The sequence below is a fragment of the Mastomys coucha genome, unplaced genomic scaffold (genome assembly GCF_008632895.1).
Source record: "Mastomys coucha isolate ucsf_1 unplaced genomic scaffold, UCSF_Mcou_1 pScaffold7, whole genome shotgun sequence".
NCBI classification, from domain to species: Eukaryota; Metazoa; Chordata; class Mammalia; order Rodentia; family Muridae; genus Mastomys; species Mastomys coucha.
In genome coordinates, this window is record NW_022196913.1 from 2,832,999 (window position 1) to 2,848,498 (window position 15,500).

The 15,500-nt window shown below is 43.0% G+C and overlaps 1 protein-coding gene and 1 long non-coding RNA gene across 2 annotated transcripts in view; both read right to left on the minus strand.

Moving 5' to 3' along the window:
• Nucleotides 1-15,500, minus strand: part of Camk1d (calcium/calmodulin dependent protein kinase ID) — a 509,557-nt gene that overhangs the window by 475,207 nt on the left and 18,850 nt on the right. The gene's annotated exons all lie outside the window — the stretch shown is intronic.
• LOC116081908 lies at nucleotides 8,819-10,531 on the minus strand. The gene is made up of 4 exons (XR_004115081.1): nucleotides 10,327-10,531; nucleotides 10,182-10,229; nucleotides 9,916-10,090; nucleotides 8,819-9,531 (listed from the first exon to the last, which is right to left on the minus strand). It is a non-coding gene; the product is annotated as an uncharacterized LOC116081908 (long non-coding RNA).

Genomic DNA, 15,500 nt, shown 5'->3' on the forward strand with positions numbered 1-15,500 from the left:
TGAGCAAGTTCCTGTTTCCTCTATTCATTCCCACCATGTTGTACTGCCTCACCACAGCCCAAGAGCAATAATGCCAGCCAACCATGAACTGACATCTCTAACCCTACCACCAAAAAGCAAACCTTTCCTCTTTTAAACTGACTAAGTCAGGTGTTTTATTACAGTAACAGAAGGTTACTAACACACCCTCTCAACACCGAGCTGCCATCAGCTGGGGTTTGACTGAAGGGGCCACCCTATTTGTGTTAGCCTTCACTTTGGGAATATGACTACATGCGTAATGGAACTTCCAAAGTGATTCCACGGCCCTTAACGTCGAAATTAAAATTATGTGTACTATGCTTGGTAGCCTGTGTGGCCTTGTAAAGTCCCCGAGGATAGTACAGCATATGAGTTAGAGGTATCATCAAATGAGAAACCATTTGGCCCTGGGATTGCAGCCCAGCAGTATAGCCCTTGCCTTGGATGCTCAAGACCCTGAGTTGCATCCTCAGTACCAAAGGAAACTGAGGGGACTGGGGACAGAAAAAGGAGGAGGAAAAATAAATCAGAATTCACACGGTTTTCCATGTGGGCCTCTTCCACAATACCACCTTTCTTGGTGTTACTAATGTCTTACAAGAGTACTCATAACCATCGTTCCAACTCTTGTCCCGAGCAGTTGAAAGGACGGAATGCAAATCTGTGCCCCATTGCTGCTTCTGAAACTGAAGAGCAATACTAACTGAATTCTTGGGCAATCCTGTCTAGATGTCACAGAGGTTAGGACCAACTCCAAATGGTTCTGGTCAAATCCAAAAAAAAAAAAAAAAAAAAAGGCTTAGAGTGGTTTATACATCCAATACAATATGGTGTGTCAGCTGTTATAATTCTATCATTACCTATGACCAAATCTTATCGGACAGGACAGGCCATGTTTGCTCTATTGAGTAAAAAAGCAAGAGCCTGTGCTCACAGTTGTCAACAAAGTCAATGAATAGAAGAAGGCTTTCTGGGTTTCCAGTTAATGACATCAATCTCATATCAGATGTATCATCTTAAGATTTTTTTTTTTCTCCTCTTTGGCAGAACTTCTGGGTCCAAAGCACAATTCAGCATAAGCAAAGGCCTGGCTCTGCCCCAGCATATTAATCAGTGAATTAATTCTCACCAACCATTAACCTTGGGCCTGACAGCAGTGACTTGGCTGTATTAGCATGAGGAGCCCAAAGCCACTGGAGAGCAGCAGGGGGGCTGATGAAAAAGGAATATCAGCTCACCTGTGTTTTCTAGTCTTCTAGAATCTTCTATGGAACAAAATAGTGAGAGAAAGATAGTGTTACTGGAGTTGAGGGTCACAAGCTATGATCTAAGTCAGGTCTGGCCATCTGACCTCAATAAGTCAATTAAAGAGCCACATAATGTGGAGTATGGAAAAAAGATTAATTCAATGTGACTACACTGGAAAGAGGAACAAAGGGACCCAAAGAATCCCCCTGTGAATTCCTCACTTCATGGTCCTGATGTGAGATTAAGGTTCAAATAGGAGACCAAAGACTGGCACATCTAACCAACCCTGGCCAAGCTGTGGTCCCTTCCCCCACCCCCACCCCCGACCCTTCTTGTCTGGGCTTCAGTCTTGTAAGGTGATCTGACAAATTATTAAAACTATGTGAAATCTTTTTTCGTAGAGGTTGAGTTTCTCCTCTGACTGGCACCTCTCCCTTCTCCCATGAGATTCCTTGAGAAATTCCCACTTATTTGGGGTTCACTGATTCCATGATAGATCTAGGTACTTCTATTACCTGACTTACTTCTGTGTGCATGTGTATGCATGTGTGTGTGTGCGTGTGCGTGTGTGTGTGTGTGTGTGTGTGTGTGTGTGTGTATGTGAGTGTGTGTGAACATGAGTAGATCACCCTCCAGGGATTTAACCTCCATGTTCTTAATCAGGTATCCCAGCTTAGTGCCAGGAATTCCCTCCTTGTCTTTTGTTTTACCTCCACAAGTCCTGTGGCTTCAACCATAGCCACAGGGCTCAATCACAGCTGCAACCGCTAAGACTACTGCCTGCCTAGGCCATCTAATCCTGGGCGCCAGGTCCCCCAGGTTCCCCACTGCACAGACATCATCTGTAATTTGGTGTTCTCCCTAATTATTGTGATTTTTAAACTTCTGTGTTTGCATATGTTTGTATGTGTTTGTATGGTTCTATGTACATGCACATGTGGGAGCAGAGGTGAGCAATGAATATCTTCTGCAACTGCTCTCTATCTAATTTTTGAGGCAGGGTCTCTTATTGAACCTGCAGCTCACCAATTCAGCTACATTAACTAGCCAGCCAACCCTGAGGAGGATCCTCTTGCCTGCATTTTCCTTTCACTGGGATTCCAGTCATACACTGCATGTCAACACACTAAATGTAGAGCCTCCACCTGGGAGAGCTAAGGAAAGGGAGTCTAGTGTGACTTCACATAAAGGGTGGCTCATGAAACATTAGAGGCTTCATGCTAAAAAAGGCAGTTTAGGTAGGCAGAGGCCCAGTCCTGAGCCACAGGGTAGCATGCACTGGGACAGGTGAGGATGGAATGTTCCAGAAGCCAGGCTGTATTGCTAAGAGCTCATTGATGAAGGCTGAGGGATCAAGACCTAGGGATTGAGAGCTGGGTGAGTGAGGTCCTGGGCTTTATCCCCAGCCAATAAAGAAAAAGAAAAAAAAATCCAGAGATGAGATTAGAAAACTGAGATTATTCCAAATGAAGGAAGGTCCATGAAAACTGGAGATTCCCTGCCTCAAGGGGAAGGAAAAGGAGCTTTCACGGGGCTGGAGTGCAGGCTTGGAACAGCCACCACGTAATGAAAGCAATGTTCCACGAGGCAACCAAGAGCCTCAGCAAGAGTTTGAGGGTAGCTGATACCAATAAACACATGCAACCACGTTCTTCATCTCCCAGACAAGCCCACGTGGCCTGTTTTACCAATCCTTTGTGGTTTTAAACCATATAAACCAAAGTCTTTCACCACAACCATCAACTGGCTTTCCTGCTTCATTTAATCCATGAGTGTTTTCCATTGCTTCGCAGAAATCTCCCTAAGAGGAAAACTACCCCACCCTCCCTCCAGCTAGCAAAGTAATCTATGTCTACCTGGAACAAGACCGTGGGGTGGCCCCAGCATGTCACAGACTGGACGTTCCAAGATGGTAGCTAAGCTTTCTAGATCGTTCTTGAGACTGGTCACCAAGACCTTCCTGAGCTGGGTGAGCACCTTATGGACCCAGGCAGTGGACCCCTGAAGTGGTAAAGGGAACACATGTATGTGTTCGATTTGGAAATATGGACACCTGTACACAGGAGCTAGTTGTAGCAATGAAATTGAGACACTCCTGACCTAAGGAGACAAAAGGGTGGCTGAACTTGCAGTGAATCCCCTGAGAAAACTACTGTGGTCCCAGGCCCTGTGGGTCTTGCCTCAGTTCTCTTCCCCACAACTCAGCCTCACAGCTAGGTAGAGCTCAGTGGTTATACTATTAACTTCAATTGCCAACTTGACGCAGCCTCAGTCCCCTGAGAGGAAATACATAGAGGAATCGTCTGGATCCCATTGGCCTGTTGCCATGTTTGTAAGAAAGGGGCAAGAGGTCTAGGGAGATGGCTCAATCAGTAAAGAACCTGCTGTGCAAGCTGGAGGACCTGAGTTCAAGTCCCAGCTTCCCCACAAAAAGCCAGGTGTAGTAGTGTGCACTTGTAATCCCAGGACCAGGAGGTGGACACGGGAGGGCCCTTGGGCCTTACTCACCAGTCAGCTTAGTACAATCCACAAGCCCCAGGTCCCATTGAGAAAGCATGTCTGTGGAGTAAAGAAATGGCCCAGCAATTAAAACTGCTCCTCTCGCAGGAGACACTAGTACAGATCCCAAAATCCACATGGTGGCTCACAACCACCTGTAACTCCAGTTCCAGGAGATCTGACACCCTTTTCTGGCTTCCAGGGGTACTGCATGCATATGGTACGCATACAGACAACAAAGCACATATACACAGATAAAAATAAGTAACATTTTAAAAAAAGAAAAAGAAATCTTGCCTTATAAAACAAGATGGACGTTTTCTAAGTAACAGTACTGCATTTTGACCTCTAACCTCCACATACACATGTACACAAATGCACATGCACACATATGAGCACAATCAGACTGTGAAATATTATTGAGAAAAAATAAGTACTCAAATGCGTGGTTAGTGCTATATTTTTGAGTCAGAAGACTCAATTTGTTAAGGTAGTTTCAACTTTCCCCAAATCTGTCTGTAAATTCAATATTAGCTCTGTTAAAATCCTTCCAAACAATTTTTTTTGTAAAAATTAGCAAACTTGTCGTAAAGTATAAAAACTTATCCAAAATGATCTGGGGATTAAAAAAAAAAAAGCTGGGAATTTTATAGTTTTTTACCACCCAGTATTAGGAGATACTAAATTATAAGAGAGCATGGTATTTGGGGAAAGATCAGTTAATAAATCCATGGGACAGAATGCAGACACATATATTTGTCAATGTGTGTACATGCCTGAATATAGAACATACAAAATGCATCGCTTGGCTTTCAAAGATCATTCCCAGGTGATTCTGTGGGGAAATTCACTTTGACAAATTACTCTGGAAGTACTAAACACCCATCTAGACAAAAGGTGAGGTCTGATATAAACAACGCTGGTGAGGTCTGATATAAACAACGCTGGTGAGGTCTGATATAAACAACGCTGGTGAGGTCTGATATAAACAACGCTGGACAGCATCTGTGTGTTTTTATTTCTTTGGGATCAGTACAAGCTGAAGTCAGTGGGAAGAGGAGACTCTTCTGAGGGATTGCTGCCATCAGGTGGGCCTGTGGGCAAGCATGTGGAGCAGCACAGAATAATTATTTAAGATGGCTCTTAAGACTCCCTATGTCAAAACTAAAATCAGACATCTCCAAGAGAAAGCAGCTGGGGCACCCCTGTGTTAGTGTGGACTGCAACAATCTCTCAGTCAAGAGACAGAAAGGAAAGAAGCAACTGAGAAAGGATGGGTAAGTCCAACACAGTCAAAGGTTAAATATGTTTGCTCCAACTGTATCATCAAGAAATTGAAAAGCACAAGCCACAGTACAGGAGAAATATGCCCATCTGGCAGTGACCTTAGATGCAGAGTAGAAAAAGAATTTTTCTAAATAAAAAAAAATGAAATGACAGCCCATTTTTAAATAAGCAGAGGACTATAGTGGCCGTTTCACAGTAGTTACAGTATGCAAGCAGTGAGGGCAAGCAGAATCATCAGTCCTCAGGTAAAAGCAAATAAAAACCAGAGTCGCATGCTACTGCCCACCCACTGAAAGAGGAATCTAAAAAGACTAACACTATTAAATATTGGCAAGAAGTCATGACAATTGGAGTTTTCTAATGTTAAAGGGACTACAATGCCCCACATGCTCACTCAGGGGCCAACCTGATGGAGGTGATTCCCCAACGAAGATTCCAAAGGTGACTCCAGCTTGTGTTAAGTTACTGGGGGGAAAAGCATGCATACTGGCCACCATTGTTTCTATTAGGTTTGTTCTGAATAGTCCAGAAATTTTAAAGATACACACATACATATACATAAACACAAACAGACGACTTAAAACGTTTTGGTGAATTAATATAATGAATGAATTATTATAATATATTAATATAATATAATTAATACTACTTAACAATAAAAATTACTAGCTTTTATTAGGATCAAATTACTAACGTATAGAACAAAATTCATGTGAATTTCAAAAGTATTAAGGTTGAAAAAAGATGTCAGACACAAAGCAAATATTAAATTAAGCTAGTCTATCTGTATGGAATTTAAAATAAACAAAAGAACACTAAATGACAGAGATTAGAATACTGCTTGTCGCTCTTATGAGAAGCCAGCTAGAACAGAGTGTGGGGGCCTTTCTGGGTTAACAGCAATGTGTTTACCTTGAAGAGGTGGAGTGTGCAGATGTCAAAATTCATCAGATGGTACACCAAACACCTACATGATTTACTGTGTGAAATAATACCTCTATCTGCTAAGTATTGAATAAAGAGGTTTGCCATGTCTTTTTGTTTTCAGTCCCAGGCTTAAGGTCAGTAATTAAACCAACCCCTAAAACAAACTAGCTGATTCCCAATTCTGGGTGTTCTGTGATACAGCTCCTCTTTGGGCAGTGACTGCTCTCTACAAGGTCTACTGGGTAGTGGGAACTCATTGTATTTGCATAAGGCATCTTATTTGCATAAGTTGAGTTCTGAAGGAGCCCTTATAGTTATTAGTGGGAATGTAAATGAACCCCACCACTAGGGAAATTAGGATGACAGCTCCTTGAAGTAAACCATAGGGTCCAGCTAGGACACTCCTGGGTAGATAGATACCCAAAGGACTCAGAGACAGAGGACAGTAGCAATGTCTGCACATCCACCTTTACTCTCTAACTATTCACAATAGCCAAGCTATGGAATCAGCCTAGGTAGCCATCAATAGATGAATGGATAAAGAATGTGTGGCATACACACACACACACACACACACACACACACACACACACACACATTTAAAGACCATTATTCAATGTAAAGAACAAAGTTCAGCTGGAGAGGTGACTGAGTGGGTAAGTGCTTGTCACACAAACCTAAGAATCTGAATGGAGATCTCCAGGACCCATGTAAAGCTGAGTATGGTAGCTTGCAACTGGAACCCAAGTGCTGGGGGACAGAGATGGGCAGATCCCAGAAACTCACTGGCTGGTCTAGGTGAAAGTGACAGAGAAGGTACTGGATGACCTTCACAAAGAAATGAGTGCAAGCTCATGTACATGCACATACAATAAAAAATAAAAGAATAAAAAGAACAACGAAATTCTGTCATGCGCAGGGAAATGAAGTCAATTAAGGAGACTCAGAAAATAAAATTTCTTCTGGTTTCTCTCATGGTGCCGACTAGATTGAAAAAGACAAAACCTTGGAAGCGGGAAGATTATTTGGGAAGAGGAAGGGGAGTAGACAGGGCTGGGAGGATGGAGACTGTACCAGAAGCAGGCAGTCAGAGTAACCAAAGTTCACTCCACATGGAAAGGTACCACAGTGAAAACATCGTTTTCAATAGCATATGCTGATTTAAAAACCAAAATGTGTTCTAAGTAATGTCCACTGGATGGGAGAGCATGGAGTGAGCAGAAAGGCTAAGAGGTATGTGCTCGCAACTGAGATGGACTTCCAAATGGAGCAAGTCATGGTGTGAGCTGGGCAGAGGAGCACTAAGGACAGTAACTGGAGTGGGGTGGGGTGGGCAGGACACAGAGGGAGGCGCATTACAAGACAGCAAGTGTGTGTCGCCACACACCACACCAAATACCAATATAAATTTCAAATAGTTGGCCTTTGGTCCTAGGATTGACCCCAAAGTCTCTGGTACCCTAAACATAAGCTTTGTCAGGCCACCTGTGGAAATATAATTTAGCTGTGAGAAACTAAAATCTGAAACAAAAGTTGGGAGGGTAAAATATCTATAATACAGTCAGTAAGGAAAATATAATTACAAAAATTTCCCCACAAAATTTGTAGTAAACTATCTCCCTCATTTCTCTAATAAATTATGTGGCCTAATAAAGAATAACTAAGTGTGACCACAGACAGCCCTAAAGATATCAAGACAACAAAGTTGAATTGATAGGAAATGACTACAGGGTTTTTTGTTTGTTTTGTAGCTTCCTATAAACTTGTATATTCATAGAGAAAGAAGTTTCCTCTCATCAAATCAAGTGTAATTCTTGATACTGAAGAGAACTGGCCTCTTGGTAGTGCACACCTGTAACCCCATTATTCAACAGGCTGAGGCAGGAGGACTGTTGTAACTTTGAGGTCAGTTTGGACTACATAGTGAGTTAGACGGCAAAATGAACTTGATAGCCAAGTCCCTGTCATGCTCAAGACAGGACAGGGCAGAGAAAGAGAAAAACCAAATAGAGAGGCAAAACTGAGGCCAGATTCCTTCTTCCTTTGTCGGCCTTGACTATAGCTGTGAAGCACATCACTTCTGGCATGTGCCATGTTGTCGAGTGTTCCACCTTACTAACAAGCATCAACAACTGGCTCTTCCTTACGAGTCTGTTTCCCTCTCTTCTGCAACTAGACGAAGGTAGAGGAGATGGACCACACTCTGGTATGCCTCCTTCATCAGGGACAAAAGCCATATTTCCCATACCAGAAGCCTGCTTCCTATTAGTTTAAAGCCCTCTGCCCATGCCTACTCAAAAGATTATAGAGCTTTGTGTTTAATTGTGCTGTTGATTTCATCTGTAGGATACCAAGGTGGTTTGTTTTGTCTTTAACATGTTAATGGAACCCAGAGCTTTGCTCATGTTAGACAAGCTTTCACCTGATGAGACCCATCACAAACCCAACACCAGTGTTTAGTTTTATTTCCATGTTTTAAACAAGGTCTGACCATTGGAGTCCAGGTTGGCCTCAAACTTATGGTAATCTGCCTGCCTCTGCCTCTCAGGTGCTGGATTACAAGCATGCACAATCCTGTCTGACTCCCAATACCAAGTACTTGATGGTAAGGAGAAGTGCTTTAAGTGGTAAAGCTGGGAATCATGACTGGCTCACCACTTCAAACTTAGCTACTGTTTTATGAAAGAATATTCTATAAGTTCAATATAAGTATCTAAGGTAGTCGTGAATTATTATGTGAAACATTGTGAATGTTGGAGCAAACAAAACCAGTGACATCATTCGTTTCAAAAGCGAAGGTATAATTAAGCTCATGATCATTTCATTTAGCTTGTATTGAGCATCTACTGTGTTCTAGTCATTTCTCTAAGTATGACAAACAATTCTCACATGATCATGAATTCTGGGCATCCTGTATGTTCTAGGATTTGACATATATCTCCACCGTTTAGTAACTTACCAAGAAAAACTCAGAGATTCCCATGGCAGTCGATCCTGCCCTTAGCTGGCCCCAAATGCCAGCAAGTTTTCCCTTGGGCTGAATCCCAATTCCTACTCATGACAGCTATGGGAGTTATGACTGGTTCTCACCCTCCACAAAGAAAATCCAACTGCCCCTTTCTCTTATTGGCATCCATGCGTTCTAGCCATCTTCTACCACCTGACTCAGTATAAGTTGAAGGGATGTTTTTCTTAGACCAGGAAGTCGACAATTTGCCAAAGAGATGTTCTGTTTCCTGCTGCTTTGTTGGGAAGGTGAGCTTCCTAGGTCTGTTCAAACAATGTTAATGTACTAGAGTACGGCCCATGTGATTAGAAACACAAGAGGAGCAAATTAATCTTTTGGGCTCTTGGTGATGAATCGCAAATTCCATAAAAGATCCAACTTCTGGCCCCTAGCGTGGAAGCTTTTCATCCTCTGGAGGCAGCATCTCTCAGGAGGATGAAAGTGTCTCTCACTCTGCTCTGAGGAGACGCCCAGCTGACTCTGCTCTGAGGAGACGCCCAGCTGAAGTAGAAAAGGGTGGAGAGACAGCTAAAGGAAATAGCCTGAAAGAAAAAACACAAAGTTTTAAAACTTAATTACGATTCAAGACAATAAAATAATTTGTTCAAAATGTTTATGGGAAATGAGTTTGGATTTAGAGTCTCTTCCCACTCAAATGATCATCAGCATGTGAAAAGGCACAAAAGAACTGAGTTTTCCTACCCAGTGCCCACCGTGAGGAACTAGTCAAGAAACTACTTTGGCAAAACAAAAAAGAATTGAAGAAAGGGAATGAAATACAGTCAAAGAAATAGTGTCAGTCAAATGTAAACCAGAAGGGGAAGCCATTAGGCTGCGCAAGCAGAAAATTGTAGAAGCAGAAGACTGAATTTTTGTTTCACTGAACTCATTTATATTTCAAGAAAGGCTCTTCTGGAAAAACTCACAGTTCTCTGAAGATATTTAGCTCCATTTAGCAGGGCCTTTGGTCCATCTCATCTTATTCCGCAATTTCAAATCCACTTACAAGTAGCAGTGGCATACACTGTGATTGACACCAGCAATTTCCAGACCCCAGCCTGGTGATTTATCAAATGATCCATATCTAGCAGCATGTGCTATCTGTCAGAGGCAAAAATTAGAACATGAGACCAGACGGATAAGTAAAACTATATTTTTCAGAACCAAACAGGAAGAATATTTAAGATCAAACCATTCTTGCCAATTCAGGACAAATGTAACTTCTATTGTTCTGGAGTACCTGTGGAAACAAGACAAGATGAGAATCTGAGGTCCTCAGCCAGGGGTTCTTTAGTGATTCCCTTGCTGGTGGACCCCTTATTCTCCCAGAGACTCACCCTCCTCTTGTCAGGTGAGCACCCAAGGTGCTCCCATTGGCTCATTCCACAAGTCCACATTCCTTACATATTTGTTTGCATATGACAGCCTGGATCAGAGACAGGTAGCTATGTAGAAAGCATCAAACCCAGCCTCTTCTCTCTTATCCCTGGTGGTTTAGTTCTGTCCCCACACTGTCTGACCTACTTAACCAACAAGTTCTGCAGCTGGGAAGCTTCAGAGTTATAATGCTAGTATGAGCTTGGGAGGAGAATGGAGTGGGGGGTAGAGCATCTTACTAACATTTGCAGCTACTTATCACAAGTGTTTCTGCTTACCTCTTGTAGCTAGATACAGTAGCACACACCTGGAAATCCAGAACTTGGGAGGTGGAGGTGGAAGGATCAGGGGTTCAAAGTCATCCTTGATTACATAGTGAGTTCATGAATTCAAAATAAACAAATAAATAAGGTCTGAAAAGTACAACATTCTATCTCATTGCAACCCCTGTGTTGTTTGGTATTTCTTATTCAGTGGGACCCTCAGCAACCATAGAGCTAACTGGTCGACCTCTGAATGAATTCCGAACACAATCCCTTAGAAGAACACCAATTCTAAGGATTTACACCCACAACATACACTACTAGCCCCACCTCTTGTTTGCAGGGCTCCTGCAAGTGACTCATTGGCCTTGGCCACCAGAATGCCCTGATGTCAGCTGAGAGATAAAGATAAGAACTGCAGGCCTCCCTTCCCTCAGGACATTGTGTCATATTCAGGAGTACTAACCACAGAGTCTGATAAGAGCTGGGTAGACTCACTTCCCCAGAGATAGTTTCATACACAATGATGCTGGTCCTGAATCCAGAGAGGCAGTAGAGCCTTACAAATATTTACCTTGCCACATGGCAACAGGGAGGTACTACAGAGATGTCTATTTCACTTTAGGGATATATGCCTCTGATTCCACTCTTATAACAAATGTCAAAAAAATATGGTTGTCCAGGCTTGGTGGTGCAGACATTTAAATCCAGCACTGAGGAGGCAGAAGTTGTTGGATATCTGTGAGTTCAAGACCAGTCTAGTCTACAAAGAAGATTCCAGGACAGCCAGGGCTACACAGAGGAACCCTGTCTTAAAACCACTCTCCACCCAGACAAAAAGAAAAAGAAAAAGTGGTTACTGTACTAGAATTGAAAAACATGTGACTTCTGAACCCATTTAGTTCATCTGCTAATCCAGGCATATCCAGTGACGCACTAGCAGGTTTGCTGGGGTGTGTGTGGCTGGCATCACTTACCTTGGAGTTCAGAGTCAGCCTTCCTTACACAAATGAGTTAGCATAGCTCCACTGAGTTTCCTAGTTATACTGCCAATCTTCCCACATTTGAATTAAGGAAACCAAGGGTCTGAGGTTTAAATCAACAACTACAAAACACAACAGAGAGAGGACATAGCACATGACCCTTTTACATACTCCACTGGGAATTGGGGAGAAAATCCAGCACCTTCAGAGGCCAAGTTAACCAGGAATTTCTCAGAGTCTGGAGTCGCAAGCTGCTGTTACCAGAAAAGACTTGGTTGAAAGGCACAGCATAGTTAAAGGATATAAGAGGAGAGTCTCCACCATTAAAAACTCATACAGTGATTCAGACTTTTGTCTCCATGGAAACAACATCATCAGCTCTGCCAAGTGCCTCCACTCCAAGTACAAGGACCTAAAGTGGGGAAGACCTTTCATTAACTATCACGCGCCAGGCGCCATCTTGTGGTAAGTCTCTTCACAATGTGTAAGAAGCCACAGACTAAATTTTTCCCAAAATTATCTGTAGTGGACAATTTTGGACTAGTTTAAGAAAACATCAAGAGCTTTCCCTTCCAACTAAAAACCAAGAAAGAGCCCATAGCACTCTCTTGGGGATCTAAGAGTTAATAAGTATCAGTTGTGATTTCTTCACCCCAAAGTCAGCAATCTTTCGAAAAAAGGAAGAAAATTTGAGGAAGTAACTCAGCAGTTGTACAGAAAAATATCCCTTAAGTGACAATGTACAGCCCTTTTATTGGTTAAGCTTCACCCAGAGTTGCAGGCCCTGGACTCTGTTGCTGAGTTTCCTGTCTGGATGGTTTAAAGGGAAGAGTGTGTTCCACATACGGTCATGGAAGGTTTTCACAGCCCCAGAGGGAACCTGAGGTCTGAGCATGTGGATCCTGGTTCCTACTTACTTTGTTTGTCAAAAATTATTAACCAAGGCCATCCCTGTGGATCTTATGAGAACCAGGTGCAGGCGATCCACTTACATAAGAAAACTTCCCATCACTGACTGTACCAGGAGACCAGGATGGAAGCTAAGGAAGGTCCCACAGTGCTATCAGTGGATATCAGTGCTGAGGTTTTGACAGAACACCACACTGGTTAGAGGTGGTGCTAAGTTCTGTATTTTGTGTGGTTATGATAGCAACATGTTTTAGAGAGTGTCCTAGAGCTAAGCAATGTTAGTGTTTTGTTACCCCACCCAGCCTCACAGCGGATGGACTCCCAGAGTCACCATTAGTTGGGATGCAGTTACTATAACAAACACCTGAGACTACCACCTTACAAAGAAAATGCATGGAACATAGATTTGATGTTCTAGTCAAGGACCAATTGCATCTATCTATAGCTCTGGACTTTCGGGAAGATGCCACATCAAGGTGGAAGCATGTGGTGGAGCTAAAGAACTCTCCCCTATGACTAGCACATAAAAAAGAGAGAAGTCAGGATTTCCTAGCCTCCTTCAAGAGCAGTAATCTAATGTTCTGAGGCATTGCACTAGGTCCAATCTCTTAAAGTTTCTGCCACCTCCCAGTAGTGCTCATTGAGGACCAGGATTCTATAAGCAAGTCTGTGGCCCAAAGGCTGTGCATGCATCCCTGTCCTGCCAACCACAGCTCTGCATAAATTTAGAAATTTAATTAAAACATTAAGTGTATATGTATGTTTGTTTGTGTGTGTGTGAGAGAGAGAGAGAGAGAGAAAGAGAGAGAAAAAGAGAGAGAGAGAGAGAGAGAGAGAGAGAGAGAGAGAGAGAAAGAGAGAGAGTGGAGGCCTGAGGACAACCTGAACGGTCATTCCTCAGATAACTTCCCCCACCCCTTGTTTGCTGAAACATGCTCTCTCATTGGCCTGATACACATCAAGTAGGCAATACTGACTAGGCACTGAGGCACAGAGATCCACCTTTCTCTGCCTCCCTGGTACACACGATCGTGCCTAGTTTGTGTGTGTGTGTGTGTGTGTGTGTGTGTGTGTGTGTGTGTTCTACACATTCTTGTAGTTTTATTTTATTATATTTTATTTTTTAATTATTCACTTTACATCCTGCTCACTGCCCCCTCCCTCCCAGTCCCCGCCTCCCACAGTCCATCTCCATCCCCCTCTCCTTCTACTCTGAGTGGGTGGTGTCTCCCTGGGCATTCTCCCCACCCTGCACGGCCAGTTTTTTAAATGTGAATTTTGAGTGAACTCAGACCCTCATGCTATTGATGCAAAGTATTTCTGCAGCTTTTTACCTCAGTCTCAAGACACTTTTGTGACTTTTTTTGGTAATTTACACTTTTGTTCAAGCATGAACTCTGTAGATAATATTGTTACTTCATGCCTGCAACATATGAACCTTTGACAGTTTTGCAGAAGAGCATTGATTAGCACAAAACTCACAGGCTTTCCCTTCCCATTTGTGTGAGGTGTAGGCTTAAAGAACAGTCACCAGGCAAGCTATAGGACTGCAATATATAGCTTGCGAAATAACACAGATTCCCCACTAAAGCTTTGCAAGTCCTTCTTGTCCTTTGAAGAGTCAAGTACATAGAAGATCCTCAGAGGAGGCTCCAGGCTGTCTGACAGTTGACATGTCTCACACTGATGGACAGGAGAAGCTAAGATCTGGACCACAGTGGCTTTGAATAAACACTTGCTTGGTTATATTGCAGAAAGTTTAATCAGAATTCTTATCCCAACTCCAGGAGTTCTTTTCTTCAGAGTAAGAGGTAACAATTATCAACTACCCACTGACATGCATCCAACACCAAAATGCTCACCTGAAGATGGCTTTGTAGAGCCCACAGGATGACAGGATAGACAGAGCAAAACTTTTGTGTGATCCCAAATCAACTCCTAGGGAGAGGTTTGGGGAGTACTTGAGAGTAAGGGATGTCTGGGGCAGGGGGGCATCTGACTTTAGCTGTCTGAAAGCTAGAAAAGTGTAACATGGAAGGCTACAGACAATGCCATCAGACAGGTAGGTAAGAGACAGATGAGGTTAGAGAAAAGGGGATCAAAGCAATGGGGCTGGGAGTCCGCCAGCTGCTCCTGAGGAGGGATTTCCTTCAAGAGGAGCTACCACCACCACCAACAACAACAACGGCAACAACAATAGCAACATCACCCCCATGCAACAAAAATTCTAGTAAGGAATCTCAGATGCAAAGGAAGTAGGAAACTGTGCAGACAGATCAACTAATCTGAGGGTTTTATAGCTTTCTATGAAATTTCACTGCTCCCTAACATTTCCTGGGTGAGAAAAGAGATTAAAGGTCTAAAGCCAGAAGATTATTTTTAGTCCTGAGGATGGAATCAGGTCCTCATTTGTGCTAGGCAAGTAAGTGTTCCATCACTGAGCTACCCTGCCAGCCTAAAATGTTCATTTTTATTGGTCTTAGCAGCTAACATAAAAAGTTAGGATAAGGCCAGGCACACTGGCACTACATAGAAAGATCTTGTCAAAAAAGGTTAGAATGAGAAGAAAATCACTATAAAGGACTGAAGGTAGTAGGAGTTTGGTGGGGACATTGTACTTGAGGTTTGGTTTTTCATTGTCTTCTTGTTCTATTTGACAAGTACACTGGGTCAAGTTCAGGAGGCAAAAACCTTGAAGAAGAAAGAGAAGCCCCCAAAGTGAGGTACAGGTGGAAGGAGAAAGTCCTAGGGTATAATTGATTGGAGAAGGGGGAAACAGAGCTAGTAGATGCAAAACCTTAGAGAAGGGCTCAGAGTCACTTAAGTCAGCCGGAAGTTGGGACAGGCATAATACGGCTCGACTGTACCCCTAGGGAATTCTGATGCTCTGTGGTGAACCACTGAGCTACCAAAGGTCCCCTCTTTCATTGCCAACTGAGCCCTGCTTCCGCTGTCCCTATAGCAGATTCAGATTCAGGT